This window comes from Ctenopharyngodon idella, chromosome 3 (assembly GCF_019924925.1).
Source record: "Ctenopharyngodon idella isolate HZGC_01 chromosome 3, HZGC01, whole genome shotgun sequence".
Lineage (NCBI taxonomy): Eukaryota > Metazoa > Chordata > Actinopteri > Cypriniformes > Xenocyprididae > Ctenopharyngodon > Ctenopharyngodon idella.
The window spans coordinates 57670540-57691958 of record NC_067222.1 but is presented as its reverse complement, the minus strand read 5'-3'; the positions used below and the strand labels follow the sequence as shown (position 1 = coordinate 57691958).

The window sequence follows — 21419 nt, the reverse complement described above, 5'->3', positions numbered from 1 at the left end:
AGATGATGGTAGTGCACTGTAACTCAATTTTACAATTTGTAATATATCCAAGAGTGTCAGCAAAGATACAGTCTGCTAGGGAATGTAAATCCACTGTAATGAGTGCTAAAACATCTTATTTGGTAACTTAGAATCCTCACAGACATGAGAATTACAGAAATGATTACACAATATTTAGACAACTTAAAAGGAATAGCTCACCTAGGGGTGGGTGATATGGCAAAAATATCATATCACGATTTTTTTTTTTTCCCCAGAAAAATCCCTATTTTAATCAATTTTTTTTACTTTCTGATTTTACAATTTTACAAGTAGTACAACTGAGCAGTACAACCAAAGTAATTTCCCCATTTTAAAAATGTATTTTACAAAGTAAAAACAATAAGTAAAAAGAATAACAGACCATTTAGCCAAAGGAGGAGTGATCTAAGATGAAAATTATTTCATTATTTTCTTTTTGTTATTAAAACTAGCAATACAGGGGGGAATAAGACACACATATTACACTTCTATAACATTTTAGTAGTAGTCCAGACAAGTACAATATCACAGTGTTGTTAATATACTTCTAGTACTTACCTGAAACAGTATAACTGCCAAGCTGTCATTTTGCAGATACAACCAAGGCAGCCATGTCCCCATCCTGGACCTCACCTTAAGATGTGGCCAAAAGCTGCTGGAAGTTTCTCTCTGGAGAGATGAGGCTCTGTGTGAGCTCTACCTCAAAGATGAGGTGGAGCTCACACACCTCAAAATTTTTCTTTTGGGGAATGGAAGAGGAAAATTGAATTCCTCATCCCACACAGCTGTGAAGGTACACAAATATAATACAAAACACATTAGCTATGTTACATTAGCCTTATTCAGCTTAAAATGAACTTAACAGCACCACAATCGATTCAAAAAGGGTATTAACAGTTCTCACTGCTGGTGCGATGACTGCATAGACTTGCCAGCCAGTAGAAACAACTTAGGGCCGGTTCAAACAACATGTCTGTGCATCTAAAAACGTGAGAAAATGCAAGATGTTGATATGCGTTTTTCAAAAGTTAAACTTTCATCACATTCAAGGCATACACATTCCAAGTTGACACATTCCCAACGAAAGTTTCCTTAATTCTGCTATAGCAATATTGATGAAAGTGGGTAAATCACAATTTTTATTTGAGTGAAATCTCTGTAACAAGATGTCAAGCCAGATTATAAATTGTATTTTCTTTATGATGCAGACTGCTAAGAGGAAAGTAGTGACGGAGTACATGGACATCATTGGAGTCTCCGAAGAAAATGGAAACCTCACTCTCCTCTGCAGCAATTTTGAGGAATTCAGCATTCCAGAAAAACTGTACAATGGGAGGGTGGTGGATTTAATCGCCAAACTCCCAACCAAAGTAAAAATCCAGCATACACACAACCGTGTGCTGGATGTGGAGTTTGCAGAATCAGAGAGCTAATTTTATTTTCAGAGAAGAGCTAAAAGGAAGTAAATAGTAGTGCAATAGTAAAATAGTGTGTTCAATTTATATATTATTCATTTTCAAAATAGTCCAGTAACAGTAGTAAATAGTAGTTTAATAGTAAAATAGTGTTCAATTTAAAAAACTCATTTCAAAATAGTCTAGTAACAGTAGTAAATAGTAGTCTAATAGTAGTAAAATAGTGTGTTCAATTTATATAACTCATTTCAACTGTCAGTTTGATGTTTTAATTTATTGTTATGTCTGCTTGTTTAATATATGTGTTTTTGTTTCTCTGTTTTAAAATAAATTTGCATTCAAGACATTAATCTGATGTTTTTATATACAAATACATTTAAATGTTACCTCTTAATTATGTCCAACTGCGGAGTGCATGTTAGTGTTAGTACCGGCTACTTTGATATTACCTGCAGAAGGAACAAAAGCCCTTGGTTACAACTCATTGTAATATGCAGAAAAAAATAATGTACAACAAAATTCTTTGTGACAATGATGTAACATTGACCTATAGTCCTATAGCAGGTTTCCAATGTTTGACAGGATAGTCCTTGTAAGAAATCATCATTAGAATATATCAATCAAAATCAATTTTATTTGACTGTCCAGTGATCCCCAGCAGTTTCACCCCAAATTAAACATCTCTGCAGTGGTTGCAACAACATTCATCATTCATCAAGCCCTGTTAAACTTGTGTCATGAGCTAAAATGCTAGGCAATCACCATCAAATCACAACTACTGAAACCACTGGGGTGAGTTAAAAACAACAACAACAAAAAACTTAAGCATATCCATTTATAACGGAATAACTTTTTCCAATGGCTAAAAACTATAATTGTGTTAAAATAACTCAGTGAAAATGAAATCATTCACAGTCCGGGACTGAGAGATACATTTGTATTGTACTTACCTGCAGAACACTAACACTGCTGTAATGCAGAATATTACTTACCTGTGACAATGTGAGGTGATCCAGAAAGATTCAGGATGTGAGGGTGACAAGTCCAAGCCAACCAGGTTCTCATCCTGGACCCGTGTCTGAGATGTGCAAGTAGGTATCTCTGCAGAATGCTAACGGGTGTTCCCCAGTCATTTGTGCATTGGTAAAATCCACAACGGGTGGTTTTCAACCACTTTACCCAACTTGCTTTAATCCACTGGGGTGGGCCTTTATGATTTAAGGAATTCAGGCAAAGTGGTTGACAAATGCCTACTGATTGGGAAACAGCCTTTTTGTTCTGCAGAGATACCTAATTGACAGACGTGGCAAGATCCTCCTAGATGTTTTCCCTTTGGTGCAGTGAGGCTTTGGGTGTGCTCTACCTGGAGATGATGCAGATCTCATGCACTGCAGGAGAACAGAAATGGAAGGTTAAAAATCATACAGCTTCACATCAGTGTAGTAGTTCAAATTGTTTACATTTTTGTAGTAGTAGTATTAGAAGTAATGTTTTGTTTTCTTTCATTTGAGAATACAAATGAAGAGAAAATATTTTAAAGGGATAGTTCCCCAAAAATGAAAATGTGATGTTTATCTGCTTACCCCCAGGGCATCCAAGATGTAGGTGACTTTGTTTCTTCAGTAGAACACAAATGATGATTTTTAACTCCAACCGTTGCTGTCTGTCAGTTGTATAATGCATGTCAATGGTAACAAAATCTATGAGTCAAAAAAACATGCACAGAATTAAGCCCTGCGGCTCGTGACGACACATTGATGTCCTAAGACACGAAACGATGGGTTTGTGTGAGAAACCGAACAGTATTTATATAATTTTTTACCTCTAATACACCACTATGTCCAACTACCTTGAACATCCAGTGTATAAGGTCTGAATGCACTCTGACGCCGGAGTGATCTCTCGCGCGTATACGTCAATGGGTGCAAGAGATCCCTTCCGGCGTCAGAGTGCGTTCAGACCTTACACACTGGATGCTCAAGGCAGTTGAACATAGTGGTGTTTTAGAGGTAAAAAATGATATAAATACTGCAAATGCAAGATGTTGATTTGGTTTTTCAAAAGTTAAACTTTCATCACATTCAAGGCATACACATTCTAAGTTGACACATTCCCAACGAAAGTTTCCTTAATTCTGCTATAGCAATATTGATGAAAGTGGGTAAATCGCAATTTTTATTTGAGTGAAATCTCTGTAACAAGATGTCAAGCCAGATTATAAATTGTATTTTCTTTATGATGCAGACTGCTGAGAGGAAAGTAGTGACGGAGTACATGGACATCATTGGAGTCTCCGAAGAAAATGGAAACCTCACTCTCCTCTGCAGCAATTTTGAGGAATTCAGCATTCCAGAAAAACTGTACAATGGGAGGGTGGTGGATTTAATCGCCAAACTCCCAACCAAAGTAAAAATCCAGCATACACACAACCGTGTGCTGGATGTGGAGTTTGCAGAATCAGAGAGCTAATTTGTTTTTTTCAGAGGAGAGCTAAACGGTAGTAAATAGTAGTGCAATAGTAAAATAGTGTGTTCAATTTATGTAACTCATTTACAAAATATAAACACTGTTCGGTTTCCCGCACAAACCGATCGTTTCGTGTTTTAGGACATCAATGTGTCGTCACGAGCCGCAGGGTTTAATTTGGATTTGTCTGTGCATATTTTTTTTTTTTTTATTATTCTCGTAGATGGTGTTACCGTTTCAATGCATTATATGACTGACAGACCACAAAGGTTGGAGTTAAAAATCATCATTTGTGTTCTACTGAAGAAACAAAGTCACCTACATCTTGGATGTCCTGGGGGTAAGCAGATAAACATCACATTTCCATTTTTGGGTGGTCCATCCCTTTAAGCCAGGTTCTCATCTTAGATCTGAGGTTGTGGCCAGAAACTCCTTAGTCATTTTGCAATCATTAGGCAACACTGTGGGAGAATAGAAACAGAAAGTTAAAATCTTCAAGCTACACAATTGTGAAAAACAAATATAATGCAAAACACATTAATTGAGATATATCATCAGTGTGATAGTGTTTCCCATTAACTAGACTCACGACGTGGTGCAGTTATGACGTCCAAACCCCACCCCTCTAATTATTTTAGTTTATATTTATACATTTAACATGGTTAACTAATATCACACGAAGTGTGCCGTTTTTTTCTCCAAAAAAAAACAAAAAAAAAACCAGCATGATTACAAATGTGATCTTGATACAACAGTTCAATAAACCATTATTTAATATTAAGTGACTTACATTTAAGACACAAGATTATCTGTTTTTGCTTCATTTCGTCAACGAAAAAAGTTCCAAACAAAGCCACAGGACTGTTTTAATTCTCTGAGCTGCACATGGTTCATTACTAAACGAATCAATCAGCTTTTTGAACGAATCGGTTGATAAATGATTCAATGACTTGCTGCTTCTTACCTGAATACGCCTCACTCAATAAAATAAACTTTCTGCCACCTAGTGGCGGTTTTAATTTCACATTAAGGTAGTTTAAATTTTAAATTCAAAAATAAATGAATTCAACGTTTTATGTTTAAAGTAACGAATTACTAATGTCCTTTATTCATTTGTTATTAATTAAGTCTTTATTAATCCCCTGTAAGCTGCATTAAACAATGCTATTTCAGATGCTGTTTCTGCATTTCCTCAGCATGGCAAAAAATTAATTTTGATGAATTTATCAACTCTATTGTGTCTTGTAACTCTAATTTAACTTAATTTAATTTAATGATTAAATGTAAGAATGACATCTAGCAGAAAGCATTCCTAGAAAGTTAAGCTGTTATGACAACTTTTTGCCTTGTTATTGCTCGTGATATTTAATTTAATATTAGAATACATTTTTAAAATTAGATTACATTAATTTAATGATTAATGTTGATTAAAACAATACACTAAACGTGGTGTCATTCTTGTAGGCTATGGTGCACTGACAGGAATCGTTTAGGAATTAGTTAAACGCTTTCTACGCATTAGAAAATCAAGACATTGTTATTTTAGTTACATAAAAAAACAAAAGGATTATAAATTAATATCTTACTTACATCGTATGCATCGTATCTGCACTTTTCCACGAGCACGAGCACCACACTGACTGAAATTTCCCCCTCAGAAAGTCCTGCGTCACACTGACTGAGCTGAGCACATGGCACGAGCATGACAAAAACTCCCGCGAATCCGCAGTTTTTTAATTCACCTGTAATAATCTAACTCATTTGATTGGTCATTGCATCATGAGCTCAACAGAAACGTGTGTGATTGGTTATAATGCTCAACGGTGGGAAAAAACATATAAATTATAGTATAAAACATAATCTTGCATGCCACGTGAGCATTTATAACTGATGCCGGAACACGTTTCATTTATTTTTACATTTCACTTTAATAGTGACAGTCGTAATAGATTTATTTTTTATTGTGTAGGGGTAATTCTTAATCCAGGTGCAGGGTTATGCAAAAATACATCAAACTGTATTTTAAAATAAAATACAAAATACCTTAATTTTAAGTGAATCAAAATAAACTACTGTATTTTTGTATTTTAAAAATACTAAAAAAAAAACACTTTTTGAGCACACTACAAACCTTCCATCAATTGGCCTATTTTATCTATCTCTTCACCATGACTCAGTTGATAAAAGTAAACAATGTTTGGCAGCAACAAATTTTCTCTGCCAGTCATGCCATAAATATGACATATGCAACCACTTAAAAGATCAAATATTCACATATCCATGTGATCTCCCAGATGAAGGATATTTTTAAAGTAACCAACAGTTTAATGTTAAACAGATGGGGAATAACTCATAATTGTATCCTAATTTAGTTACTTGGTGTTTGGTAAGGAAGGGCCCACTTTGCATCAGTGACAAACAAGTCTTTCATAAGCAGACAATTGATGGCACCTGTATTCATAGCAAATAGTTTCTAACTAATTAATTATTTGATTGTTAATCATAAATATAAGGCAGTCATTCATGCAATGGTATGCAAAATCATGATCTAGTAAACAGCTTCTTCAATTAGGGTACAATATTCAGCAATCAAATATTTATTAATCAATTATTGGACACTTATTTGGAAGTTAAATTTGGAAGCTGAAAACAAACATTTTAGCAATTATTAAATGATCAATATGTTTTGATTTTAAATGTAGTCAGAAATGTAATCAGAAAGTAGCAACAGAACTTGTCAAGGTGTAGTAAGAACATTTATTTAAAAATTATAGCAATTTATGGAAAGCTGGCAGCCTATCTATCTTATCTATCTATCTATCAAAACTACTAAACTAAAACAAACTTTCAAACTTTTAAAACTACTTCAAACTTTCTGGACCGTCGAGACAAACTTTAAGTTTGTCTCGACAAACTTTTTTATCTAGTTTAATTTATACAGTGAAGATAACATGCAATACTGGAATATAATGCACAATATATATTGTATTGTTCATTAGTTTTGCCCTCTTCATACTCCAAAAACATGGAGTCAGAATTATACATAAGGTGGGATATTTTGATCACACAAATATATTATTTCTGCAATCCAGACTATTACAACTATTACAAAAATACCACCGCTTTAAATCAAGATACAAAGAAATAATGTTGACAAAATACCAGGCTGAGGGAGAGATCTTGGTGTTCAAAATGATGTATTTGTTACACCTATGGACTTTATGTTTGCATTTAGTTCTGTCATGTCTTGTTCTGTTCATTTGCCCTCATTGTGTGTATCCTGATCAGTTAACTATCCTCACCTGTTTCTGTTCTCCCTGATTACATTCTTCCTTATATAATCTCCTTGTTTCTGTTCTTTGTTGGATCTCGTCTTTATGTGAGAGTTGTGAACCTTCCTATCGGTGTTGGATTAAAAATAATCTGTGATCTGATCTTCTTCGTCTTGTTCTCATATTTACACACAACCACCGTAACAGTATTGTTATTGTGATGGTAGAAGAGATTATTATTACTGTCATTGTCATTATTATTAACTATTGTTATTATAAAACTATGGTTTAACAATATAATAGGATATGGTTATATATTACATGATCATTATAAATACCAGGATATATTAGAATGTTTATAATAATGAGGATTATTGTATTGTATTATTGTGATAATTGAGATAGTCCTAATGTAATTGGGTATTTTGTATATAAATATTATAATATCACATAAATTATTAGTAATTTTCCAGATAATGGCAGCAACTATGTGCTTCCCTTTTCCCATCTTCCATTTCCGATTCCCATCTTGCTGCAGAAGTCCTCACAGTATTGGTCTGTTCTTCTGTTACGGTTTCAGTTGCAGCAGAGATGATGCAGAATCGGACTTCTACAAAAACGGGTTTATTAAACAAAGGAACATAACAACCAAACACATTAAGCAAACAATAGAACAGACAAGGAGTGCAGAGAAAAGAGTAGTGATATGATGTTTGACACAAGGCTTCGAAGCTTGTATCAAAAAAACGAAACATCTCACAGTGAAGCACTGTATCGGAGCTCGATTCGTTTTGCCATAACCACGTGATCGGTGACGTCCGAAGCTTCGTTTTCGCACACAACCACGTGACTGCTTCCTATTCTGATTCACATAACGTGAACCCTTGCATGCGCAGATGTGAAGTGTCATTTGCTTTTTAGTAAAAGAATATGTCATAATACAAATAAATATTTACATGTGTTCAGTTTGTATTTATTCCCAGTTCATACTTTATTCTATGACAATCTTCATTTATGTTGGTAATATATGCCCAGGCTTGCCTATCCCCCCAAAATTATTCAGACTCATTTATTCAAATTGTGAAAGTAAAATGACACGTGAAAGATTTTTTTTATTGTAAAATAATAATTTACATTGTTTTTTGCTTTTCATAGCACAAACTGATTTATTACATGAAACAGTCCAAAAATAGCTGGGTCTTCTGGGACGCAAATGCAGGTTTACGACAGCATCATTGGTTTAAATCCTTGTGTGTGTATATATATGATTATTTTGATTATTTGTTTTGCTTATAGGAGAATAAAAGCAATAAAACATCTTATCAGGCCCTTCTTGCACAAGTTTGTCTTTCGGGGGAGTTTGAGTTTGCTGGATTATTAATTAAAAATAATGAATAATTTGTGGCTGTCTGATTGGTCCAGATTCTACAATGGTGTAAATCCACAAAGCCTCTTAACTTTTCATGCATACAGACATAAGCGCCGATCCTGTGAGCACCCACAGAAATGGTTGAGCACCCACAGAAAATGAGATATTCTCCATTGATTTTTGACAGTCTATGATCTAACCAATGAAAATTGATTGCAGCTTTCAGACATGACTATGTTCATCTTTTTATAGTTTATTTGGGGCCGTTTCTATTGTGCTATTTTAATGAAAAATGCCAAGTAATACGTGAGCACAAATCTTTCAGCTCACAGGCGGATCTCCTTCACTCTCGCTATCAACTGGACACGCGCTCAAACTCTCTTCTCGCTCTTTCTCTAGAATGGTCTTTTTATTGTAAGTGGCGTGCTTATTCTAAATAGGTATTTATTGATTTTTTTTTTTGTTTATTATTTAGTGAGCTGCTACTGATCATCAGATATCAGTGAGAGTGCAACTCGCGGCAACACTCATGGAAAGAATGTGTGTAATTTGCAGGTGGTACATGTCCCCACCATTATTGGCTATCCTATTTTGCTGCACGGATAGCCTATAATGCAAATGAAACACCAGTTGATGTTCATTTGTGTTAAATAAGAAGCGATCTGGTACCTATGCATACAGACACAAGTGTCAGTGATTTAAAAAAAAAAAAAAAAAAAAAAAAAAAAAAAAAAACTAAAATAGCAGAATATAATAAAGACATGTTATTATTTTATGTCTGTACAGTAGCATTAGAACATTAAAATATGTACGTCAAATTGAACCACAAACATTACCAAAGTAACAAATTTAGTGCGTATATTTCAAAACACATCAGCGTGTTGAAACTTTGCATGCATGTTCATGACCTTAAATGAGGAAAAAGTCATAGAATTTCAAGAAAAAACAAAACATAACTGATGTTTCCTACAACTCAAAAAATCAAAATAGGCCAAATTGACCTGCAACAGTACACAAGGGTTAAAATTATTATTCACAACTAATCGATCGTCTATTAATCGTCAGCATCCCTAGTATTAAGATTCAATCCTATGTAAACTTCTGAACAGTGTCATTTTTATAAATTCAGCCATTATTTTGTCTAGTGGACTATATGTAAACATGTCTTATGTGAGGTAGCATAGGACAGTACTAAATATGAAATAACATCAATCCCTCTCCACATTTTTACAAATTCTGCAGGGGTATGTAAACTTTTGAGCACAAGTTGCACAACTGTACATTATCTCATACTTTTATTGCAGTACTGTATTTTGTTAGTTTTGCATTATCATTTGAGTAATATTTGAAAATGTTTAATGTCCAATACAGGTGAAATTAATCGACCATACGAGATGTCCCAGGAGTAAGTATTTCTTGTTCAAAGCTTTGATTTTATCTTCTTTATTACCTTTTTAATCAAAGTACATCATTTACAACAATGCTTCACTGTTAACATTAGCTAACTACATTAGTTAACATTAACTACAAATAATTATCACAACATTTTAATAATCTTAATTTTATCATTTTTAAAATCAAATTACCTAAGTTAATGAACTAAATTATAAATAATTGCATTTTTATTTAACACAGTTCCTGGATGCATTGCAATTCACTTTTAGACAAAAATGAGAAGTTTATATTGATATCAGCAATATAACATATTCAGCAGCTCTACAGACCACAATACATGATTGTGGCATCACAGCAAATCTTGCTTAATTTACCCAAATCCCACACAACTAGTGTATATGAATTAATTTCACATGATACTTGTAGACACTTTAAAGGATTAGTTCACTTTCAAATGAAAATTACTTAAAGCTTTACTCACTCTCAAGCATCCTAGGTGTATATGACTTTATTAATAAATATCCTAAAGCATCCCAGTTTTATAATGGCAGTGAACAGAATCAACGAGTATGAGCTGAAGAAAGTGTCTCCATCCATCATAAACCTATACTCCACATAGCTCCGGGGGTTAATAAAGTCCTTCTGAAGCAAAGTGATGTGTTTGTGTAAAAAAAAAAATCCATAATTAACAAGTTATACAGTAAAATATTAAATATAAAAGCTTACACTATGTCCTACGCCTCTTCTATTCAACTTACAGAAGGTGGTCTGGTGGATGCTAGATATATTACTTCATAACTTGTTAAATATGGATATTTTTTTACACAAACACATCACTTTGCTTCAGAAGGCCTTTATTAACCCCCGGAGCCATGTGGAGTACAGTATATATATATATATATTAACATTCCAACCATGCCTATAGACTGAACAGTACATAAAACAAATTAATTGTAGTTCAAACAAATGAACTGGCAAGGTTCTGTCAGTAGAGGTCACTCATGTAACGTAACATCCAAGATGGAGGAAAGTCAGCAAGGGAAAGACATAAAACTGAACTGGAACACAGCCTCTATTAGCCAGTGAATTAACTCTTTTTAACAATGGGGCCCTTAATATAAAGTGTTGGCTTAGTGTTGTTAGTTTGCTATATTGCAAAATTATAGCATGCTAATTGTAAATAGTTAATAGAATTCGTACCCTTTGTGTTAAGGTTGGTATAAAAAAATAAAATAAAAAAAAACATACAATTGTTGTCTAATTCTAACAAAAAGTTTTGATATTTCAGGAAATTTGAAGATCTCAGTGAGAAACTGCACCAAAGCATTGAGAAACTGAACTCAGAATACAACAGAAATCATCAAACTCTCACAGATCTAATAAAGAAACTGAATGACATCACTGATGAACTCGAATCCATGCACAAGAACACCACGATGGGCAGTATGGTAGGGGCGTCAATAGGAGCAGTAGGAGGAATTGCATTGCTGGGTATAGCTTTGGCCCCATTTACATTTGGTGCGTCTATAGCTGTTACTGGTGCTACTGGTCTTACTGCTATGGGTGTTGGAGTAGCTGGAGGAGTAATAGGGGCAGCATCTAACATCACTAACATGTTCAAGCAGAGCAACATGCGCCAGACTATTGAGAAGATCATCAATGATTTCCAGAACACCATCAACCCAATGATTCAGCATCTGAATACAATTTCTGAAACCATAGAAAAGCTTGAGAAAATCGAGCCAATGCATTCTCTTCAAAATAAAACATTACTGACAAGTGTGAAAGCCCTGAAAACCATTTCAAGCGTTAAAAAACTTTTGTCTGTACTTCGAACTACTAAAATTGGGAAAGTGTTCGCAAGAGCTACCAAAACACTTCAAGTGGTTGGGAAACTATCTATGACAATTTCAGCTCTGTTTTTTGTTCTTGATGTTTACACTATTTATTGTAATTCAACAGAGCTCTCTGAAATGAAATCAGACAAAAAGAGAAAAGCAGAAGAAATCAAATCAGAAACTGTGAAATTTATTCATCAAATGAGAGAAACAGCAGCTCAATTTCAGAAGACTCTGGATGAAACTAAATGTGCCAGAGACGCTATTAACAGAGCTTCACAAATCAGTCAAGAAGATCATTGAACTGCTCTGTGTGGTGTTGTCAATTTACTGACTCTTTAAACTGAAATCTTTAAAAACTTGGCAACAAAATAAGGTTGAATATATATGTTTTTCAATTATTTTGTAACATGTGACTAATTATTGTAGTCTTAATAATCCTTGTCTTTTTTCTTCTTTTTTTCTGGTTCTGTATGAAATTGGATAAACTATTTGCAAACAGTCTTTGTATAAGCCACTTGCACTCGGGTTTAGATCTGGTTATATCTTATGACATTCTATGGACAACCATTTTATTTGCTGTTTTTGTTGTGCATGTTACTGATTTGTAATGTAAAAACCAAAATAAAAAATCTAATCTCAACCAACATAGTATTTACCAAATTGTGTGATCTTTAAGAGGAAGGTATTTGAAATCGAGGGGACCTGAAGCTAAAATAAACCAATTTTATTGTTTATTTCAGATTCAGTCTTGGTGTAAGGGTTGATTTACTTTTTTATTCAATCTTTAATAACTGTAATACACCAGAAGAAATGCTGTCTCAAACTATGTACAATGAACTTGGTTATTTAAGTAATTCCAATTACATTAAACTGAAAATTAATTGAATCTTGTGTTAACTTACAAGAAAAGTTGAAAATTGCTTAACTTATATAGTTATAAATTATTGGTCATATTTTTTTTTACAGTGTATGTGCATATACAGTTGCAAGAAAAAGTATGTGAACCACTTGCAGAATCTGTGAAAATGTGCAAAATTTTAACAAAATAAGAGAGATCATACAAAATGCATGTTATTTTTTATTTAGTGTTTGTCCTGAGTAAGATATTTTACATAAAAGATGTTTACATATAATCCATAAGACAAAAAAAAAAAAAAAAATAGCTGAATTTAATAAAATGACCCAGTTCAAAAGTTTGTGAACCATTGATTCTTAATACTGTGTGTGGTTACCTGGATGATCTACGACTGTTTGTTTGTTTTGTGATGGTTGTTCATGAGTCCCTTGTTTGTCCTGAACAGTTAAACTGAGCTCTGTTCTTCAGAAAAAATTCTTCAGTTTTCCAGCATCTTTTGCATATTTGAACCCTTTCCAGCAGTGACTGAATGATTTTGAGATCCATCTTTTCACACTGAGGACAACTGAGGGACTCAAACACAACTATTAAAAAAGGTTCAAACATTCACTGATGCTTCAGAAGGAAACACGATGCATTAAGAGTCAGGGGGATGAAAACTTTTGAACAGGATGAAGAGGTCCAAATTTTTCTAGTTTTGCTTGAATGTCATTTTTTTTTTTTCATTTAGTACTGCCCTTCGGAAGCAACAGAAGATGCTTGCATGTTTCCCGGAAGACAAATTAAATACAATTTATCTTGATCTTCAAATTCCAAATGTTTTATTTTGGACATCTATTAATGCATCATGTTTTCTTCTGAAGCATCAGTGAATGTTTGAACCTTTTTTAATAGTTGTGTTTGAGTCCCTCAGTTGTCCTCCATGTGAAAAGATGGATCTGAAAATCATTCAGTCACTGCTGTAAAGGGTTCAAATATGCAAAAGATGGTTGAAAACTGAAGAATCTGCAGGACCTGGAGATTTTTTCTGAAGAACAGAGCTCAGTTTAACTGCTCAGGACAAACAAGAGACTCATGAACAACCATCACAAAACAAAAAAACAGTTGTAGATCATCCAGGGGTCCACACACAGTATTAAGAATCAATGGTTCATGAACTTTTGAACTGGGCCATTTTAATAAATTCAGCTATTTTTTTTTGTCTTATGGATTATATGTAAACATCTTTAATGTAAATATCTTACTCAGGACAGTACTAAATAAAAAATAACATGCATTTTGTATGATCTCTCTTATTTTGTTAAAATTATTCACATTTTCACAGATTCTGCAAGGGGTTCCCAAACGTTCACATACCACTGTATTTGGATGAATGTTTGTAACCAAACAGATCTCGCTCCCCATTGAATACCATAGTAATTATTTTTTCTACTATGGTACTCCTACCAGCATGCAGATAAAATGTTTAACCAGCAAGGCTTTAAAACGCATGCAAATAATAAACTTTTGTGATTGTGAATAATGTCTCGGTTACAAAGGTAACCCTCGTTCCCTGAAGGAGGGAACGGAGACGTACGTCGGACAGACCGACGAATAGGAATCTCGCTAGAGAGGCCAATCTACTTCGAGTGTAACTACAACGAGCCAATGCACATTGGCATGCAATCATATGCATCAGCTGCTCGCCTCGCAGCGCGGGTATATAATGAGCAGCAGGTGCGTTGCATCTTCAGCTTTTCGCTGAGGAGCCGAACCGGATAGGCGGCAGCATCAGCGGGGTACAGCGACTGTGGCGACGGGACGTACGTCTCCGTTCCCTCCTTCAGGGAACGAGGGTTACCTTTGTAACCGAGACGTTCCCATTCAGTCGGTCACGTTCGACGTACGTCGGACAGACGGACGAATAGGAATCCCTACCAAAGCGCCACAGGCGCTGCCCCTTTCCAGCGCTCTGTTGTAAGCCACCTGAACCCCCTTGCCTACGGACGGTGGGACAGGGCTAACACAGAGAGTGTCGATCACTGCTGTTCCCCAAAACCCACTCAGTGAGACTATTGGATAACGCTGGGAAAGCGTACCCTTCCGCTGGGAAAGGAACGCTGCGGAAGCCACATCCTTCCGCGAAGGAGTTATGTGGAGAAGTACATATGGACTAACCTGTAGGCTGTACTACATATGGAAGAACTGGGGTGACTCCAACTCGATGAGAGGCGGGTACTCCCAGAGGGAAAGACACGGGCTTCGTTTAGGAGCAACCGTGGAACTAGACATATGGGATCCCAGTAGGGTCACACATATGGTACCCAGCCTAAACCCGGTTTTCAAGGATACAACGGAGTATAGGCCTGGCGCCAGACGCTCCGCCACGTCGGCTGCCGAAGGGAGATCGGAGGACTCAACAGGGTCTGCCTTGTAGGGACTCTCTGGAGAAAAAGCACATGTAAGTGCAGCAAGCCAGGGCTGGGTCTGCCTCCTCCGGGGGCAGCGCTTGCAGGCTCACTAACTGGTCCCTGAAGGGAGTGGTAGGAACCTTGGGCACATAGCCAGGCCGGGGTCTCAGTACCACGAGGCCGTCACCCGGCCCGAACTCTAGGCACGATTCGTCGACCGAAAAAGACTGCAGGTCCCCTATCCTCTTGATGGAGGCCAATGCAACCAGCAGCAAAGTCTTCATAGACAGAATCTTTAAGTCTGCTGATTGCAAGGGCTCAAAGGGAGCAATCTGAAGTGCTCTCAGCACCAGAGCAAGGTCCCAAGAGGGTATGGAGGGAGGACGAGGAGGATTCAACCGCCTCGCCCCCCTAAGGAACCTGACTACCAGGTCATGCTGACCAACAGACTTGCCATCTATGTGGTCATGAAATGCGGAGATAGCAGCAGTATGGACTTTGAGGGTGGAAGGGGACAGCCTACGCTCCAACCCTTGCTGCAAGAAGGAAAGCACGACACCGATCGAGCATCTTCGGGGTTCCTCTCGACGAGAAGAACACCACTCGACGAACAGGTTCCGCTTCAAGGCGTAAGCCCGTCTCGTAGACGGTGCACGTGCCGAAGTGATGGTGTTAAGTACCTCAGGGGGTAAGTCACCTAGAACCTCTGCGTCCCCCAGAAAGAAGGTCCTTCCTCAGAGGAATGGGCCAGGGAGGGGCTGTCGCGAGGAGTGAGAGTTCTGGGAACCAGGTCCGGTTGGGCCAATAGGGTGCAACTAGCAGGACCTGCTCCTCGTCCTCCCTGACTTTGCACAGGGTCTGTGCAAGTAGGCTCACTGGGGGAAACGCATATTTGCGAAGGCCCCGGGGCCAGCTGTGCGCCAGTGCATCTGTTCTGAGTGTTCCCTCGGACAGGGAGTAAAACAACTGGCAATGGGAGGTTTCTGGTGAGGCAAACAGGTCTACCTGAGCCTCTCCGAACTCTCTCCAAATCAGCTGGACCACCGGGGGGTGGAGTCGCCGCTCTCCTTGCAGCACAGCTCGTGATAGCTCGTCGGCCACACGGTTGAGCACACCGGGAACATGAATGGCACGAAGCGACCTCAGATGCTTGTGACTCCAGAGGAGGAGATGGCGGGCGAGTTGCGACATGCGACGAGAGAGTAGACCACCTTGACAGTTGATGTACGCGACGGTCGCAGTGTTGTCCGTACGGACCAGTACATGCTTGCCCCGTAGCGGCCCTTTGAGGCGGCTCAGAGCAAGGCGTACCACTAGCAACTCGAGGCAATTGATGTGCCAATGCAGATGGGGGCCCGTCCACACCCCTGACACTGCATGCCCGTTGTAGGTGGCACCCCAGCCTGTGGCAGAGGCATCTGTGAATACCACAGCATGCCGGGACACCTGCTCTAGGGGCACTCCAGCCCGAAGAAACAAGAGGTCAGAACACGGGCTGAAGGCTTGGCGGCACTCCTGAGTGATTGCCACCCGGAACGTGCCGCGTTGCCACGCCCATCTCAGGACCTGGCCGTGGAGCCAGTGTTGAAGCGGTCTCATATGAAGCAGACTGAGCGGGGTTACTGCCGCCCCAGGAGCCTCTGAAAAAATTTCAGTGGAACCGCTGTCCTGCCGTTGAACGTATTCAGGCAGTTCAACACCGACTGAGCATGTTCCTCTGTGAGGCGTGCTATCTGTTCGACCAAATCCAACTCTATACCGAGAAAAGAGATCCTCTGCACCGGGGCGAGTTTGCTCTTTTCCCAGTTGACCTGAAGACCCAACTGGCTGAGGTGTCTGAGCACCAAATCCCTGTGTTCGCACAGCTGATCCCGGGACTGTGCCAGAATGAGCCAGTCGTCGAGATAGTTGAGGATGCAAACACCCTGTTCTCTCATGGGAACAAGGGCTCCCTCCACGACCTTCGTGAAGACGCGGGGAGACAGGGCCAGCCCGAAGGGTAGGACTCTGTACTGATATGCTCGACCTTCGAACGCAAAACGCAGGAATGGCCTGTGTCGCGAAACATGAAAGTACGCGTCCTTCAGGTCGATCGCTGCAAACCAATCCTGGGGACGGATGCACTCGAAAATGCGTTTCTGCGTGAGCATTTTGAACGGTAGCTTGTGAAGACTCCGATTCAAAACTCGCAGATCCAGGATCGGTCGTAACCCACCGTTTTTCTTGGGTACAATGAAGTAGGGACTGTAGAACCCTGACCTCATATCGGCTGGAGGGACCGGCTCTATCGTGTCCTTCGCCAGTAGGACAGCGATCTCCGCACGCAAGACATGCGCATCTACATCTTTCACTGTAGTGAAGAGGACGCCCCTGAACTTGGGGGGACGCCGGGCGAACTGAATCGCATAGCCGAGCCTGATGGTCCGAATGAGCCAGCGAGACGGACTGGGGAGCGCTAACCAGGCACTCAGAGACCGTACAAGCAGGACCAAAGGGACCGCAGGCGTACCCGCAGTGAGGCAGCGAAGTGGAACCCAGGGACGCGGCCCGGGGGGCTCTCTTTGCGAGGCGGCCCGAAGCGGCGTCACAGTGTGGTGTGCAACACTTACCTGGTTCCACGGATGGACAGAGGGAACAGTCAAGGCTTTGGTTGCCCGCTGCTCGCTGCTGTCCGCTGGCGACAGAAGAGGGGGATGAGAGTTGCGAGGTTCTTGCCCTCCCACTGCTCTCCGAGCCCTCTTCGGACCCGGAGATGTAGGAAACTGCTCTTTTATTGACAATTTGGGTACCGCACCCAAGAAGAAGGGCGGCAAGGCCAAGTCCAAGAGGCCCTAGGGAGATGGTGACCGCACCACTCCTTCCCCCGGAGGAGGGCCGGGTGGAGAATCTTGTGTTTCCTTTTGTTTTTGTTCTGCCGCTGGCTGTTGGGAAGGAGTGGTGCGGTCACCATCTCCCGAAGAGCAGTCCCCTCCATCTCCGGGTCGCCCATCCTAGGGCCTCTTGGACTTGGCCTTGCCGCCCTTCTTCTTGGGGGCGGGCTGGATGGGCTGGGCGCCCTGACCACGACAGGCTCCACGGCGCCGCTTGGATGACGGCTGCTGCTGGGGCGCGGGAGCGGGGGCGGCCGCGGGAGGGTGCCCTCGGCGACAAGCAGCCTGAGGAGCTGCGGGTGGTGGAGGTGCAGCAGCTGACCGCCTCGGCAGGATATGACTGATCGCCTCAGACTGCTTCTGTACAGCCGAGAACTGTTGGGCAAAGTTCTTGACCGCGTCGCCGAAGAGGCCGGTCTGGGACACGGGGGAATTAAGAAACTTCCTTAAGAAACTGACTTTGTCGGTATCCCTCATGTCCGCAAGACACAGCCAGAGATGGCGCTCCTGGACCACTAACGTGGACATCGCACGACCCACTGACCGTGCCGTGACCTTTGTCGCACGAAGCGCGAGGTCCGTCGCGGCACGAAGCTCCTGAAGAACTTGTGGATCATGACCACCCTCGTGCAGGTCCTTCAGTGCCTTGGCCTGATGGACCTGCAGCAACGTCATAGCGTGCAAGGCAGAGGCGGCTTCCCCACAGGCCTGATAAGCCTTGCCGGTAAGATCCGACGAGTACTTACAGGCCCGGGAAGGGAGAGACGGCTCCCCCCGCCAGGTGGAGTTAGGGCACAGTTGCATAGCAACGGCCCGTTCCACAGGGGGTATGCGCGTATAACCCTTAGCCGCCCCGCCATCAAGGGTGGTGAGGGAGGAGGACCCATCGACACGGTTTCGGGCAGTAAAAGGTGCCGTCCATGTGCCAGTGAGCTCTTCATGCATCTCCAGGAAGAAAAGAACTGGGGTGGGGGGCTGAGAATTAGCCCTGGCCACCCCGAGAAACCAATCATCCAGCCTCGAGGGTTCGGGACACGGTGGAGGATTCCACACAAGCCCAACCCTGTTGGCGGCCCGGGCAAGCATAGCCATCATTTCTGGGTCCGAATCGGGCACAGTTGTCACTCCTGAAGGAGGCAGCTGCGCCGAATCATCATCCCCCGAAGTGTCAGGCTCACCCTCCGATGCAGCGATCGACATCCTATCATCTTGGGGAGCTCCAAAGGATACGGGTGGTACACACCTCTGGGGTGGTCCACCACGCTCCCCTGGCAGCTCTACTGGCTGCAGAGTGCAGGAGGGATGAGGGTTCCTAGGGGGTTGGTTCCCCGAAGGAAGCGCGCTCACCGTGATCCTCAGATCACCAGCACCGCTGCCCGAAGCAACCCTCTGAGGATGATTGGAACGAGGCAACGGCACCGGGACTCCGCCCTTTGCAGGAACTGGAGTCTAGATCGCAACTCCGAGATGGTCATCTTCCCACAATGGGTACATGACTCATCCACAAACGCCGCCTCAGCGTGGCTTAAGCCCAGGCACGCGATACAGCTTTGGTGACCATCCCGCGGTGACAGGTAACGACCGCATCCAGAAACACACAAGTAGAACGACATCTTTAAAAAGACGCAAATCTACTTGTGTAAGCTCTTTTAGGGACTAACTCTTCAAGTGCCAAAGCACGCAGGGGAATGGCCGCTGCAAACACAGACAGGGAAGAGTGCAGCCTGTCGTGTGCACTCTCTCCTTAAAGCCGCCTCTACCAGCTGTTAAAAGCTGTTACCAGCTCTTTAGCGCCCTAAGCACACTGTTTTACCAGCCGTGAGAACGGCTTTCTCACAGATATTGCTCTTTGGCAAAAAAACAAAGGAAGGAGAGACCGGCCCCGCTGCAGTACTGTCCGCCTGCACCACAAAAGAGAAGTCGAAGAAAAAGGCTTGTTTTTTCTCACACACACTCCGTAGATAACCATACGGTTCGGCTCCGAAGCGAAAAGCTGAAGATGCAACGCACCTGCTGCTCATTATATACCCGCGCTGCGAGGCGAGCAGCTGATGCATATGATTGCATGCCAATGTGCATTGGCTCGTAGTTACACTCAAAGTAGATTGGCCTCTCTAGCGAGATTCCTATTCGTCGGTCTGTCCGACGTACGTCGAACGTGACCGACTGAATGGGAACTGCAGTGTTCTGTGAGAATAACTCTACCGCTGTGTTACCATGTGATGTGAATGTATGTCGCTTTGTACTACACAGTATGTTGAGACAGAGGCGCCAGGACTGAAACTGACAGAAAGCACTATAGCACAATGACATTTCTTCAAAAGCAGATCGTGGAGACCTTTTAATCGATCATGATCAAAATCGCACACACCTATAAGAATGTTCATTTTGGACACAGCAAGTGTCACAGTTCAAATGTCCAAACCCCAATAACAAACAAGGGGAAGTACTGCAATGGAAAACACTCGGAAACTGATTGTAAAATAATATTCCAAAACAAATATACTAGGACTAAGAGGGGCATGTTATAGTTCTCACAAAATTTATTTCAAATTTAATTCAAGCACTTTCAAGGACCAATATTTGTTTTCAAGTACTTTCCAGGCCTTGAATTCATGTGTCTGAAATCCAAGTACTTTCAAGGCGCATGGGAACCCTGGGTTAGTGTGTGTGCGTGTTTGAGTGTGTTTTAAATGCAGTTACAAAGCAATTTCTTGGTTTTGTTTAACTCTGAAACATGAAATGTGGAGTTATCTGCTTTTGCCAAAAAACGACTGTTGGAGTTATCTGCTTTTGCTAAGAAACAAACTTTTAATATATATAAAAAACATACTTTCAATGAACTTTCATTTTGTAAGTTGCCTGTATTTTTTGGAGTTATTATTACTTAATCAAAACAACCCAACTGCAGTTTGATTGATATTACTTGGAATGCACAATAAAAAAAAAACATGATTTGTGAGAATGAATAAAAATGGAGTTATCTGTTTTTGCAAATGAACTCTTCAAATAAATAAGGTCCTTCACCCTAATTTTCTCTCATTATCAATTATTTTACATATCGTATTACGATGTAGGATCCAATCTAAAAATCTGCAACCTATGTGCCCCTGAGCAAGGCTCTTAACCCAGATATTTGGGTGGGGGCAGTGAACAGTGAACTATACTTGAGTCGCTCTGGATAAGAAATGTCAGCTAAATGACAAATAATGCAATGTAGACTGACAACAATAAATTGCCATAGTAGACACTGTCATTGAAATAAATGCTGTTTTGGCAGACATTTTAAAAATCTTCAGAATAATTTCAGACGGTTTTCTTAATGTTAAAACTGGCATTCTGAGTAATTTTATGGGTCAACAAAAGTGCCATGATGGTTTGATTGTTGATTTCCCAAACAGATTGTATGTGTTTTTCAGATGCATCACATCCATAACAGAATTTTGTCACATCCATAACGTTGTTTTTTCCTCATAATACACTTCATAAAAATGTAAATATTTTAAACATTGATATTTTTATGC

The 21419-nt window shown here is 40.4% G+C and overlaps 2 long non-coding RNA genes across 3 annotated transcripts; one reads left to right on the top strand and one right to left on the bottom strand.

Moving 5' to 3' along the window:
- Positions 1-620: 620 nt before the first annotated feature.
- LOC127508984 (uncharacterized) lies at positions 621-3085 on the bottom strand. 2 transcript variants are annotated; one of them, XR_007929067.1, is made up of 4 exons: positions 2429-3085; positions 1824-1885; positions 926-1002; positions 621-806 (listed from the first exon to the last, which is right to left on the bottom strand). It is a non-coding gene; the product is annotated as an uncharacterized LOC127508984 (long non-coding RNA). The 2 variants fall into 2 exon arrangements; XR_007929066.1 differs by having other exon boundaries at positions 926-1885.
- A 6192-nt stretch (positions 3086-9277) lies between these two features.
- LOC127508925 (uncharacterized) lies at positions 9278-12423 on the top strand. The gene is made up of 2 exons (XR_007928977.1): positions 9278-9948; positions 11227-12423. It is a non-coding gene; the product is annotated as an uncharacterized LOC127508925 (long non-coding RNA).
- The last annotated feature ends 8996 nt before the right edge of the window (positions 12424-21419 follow it).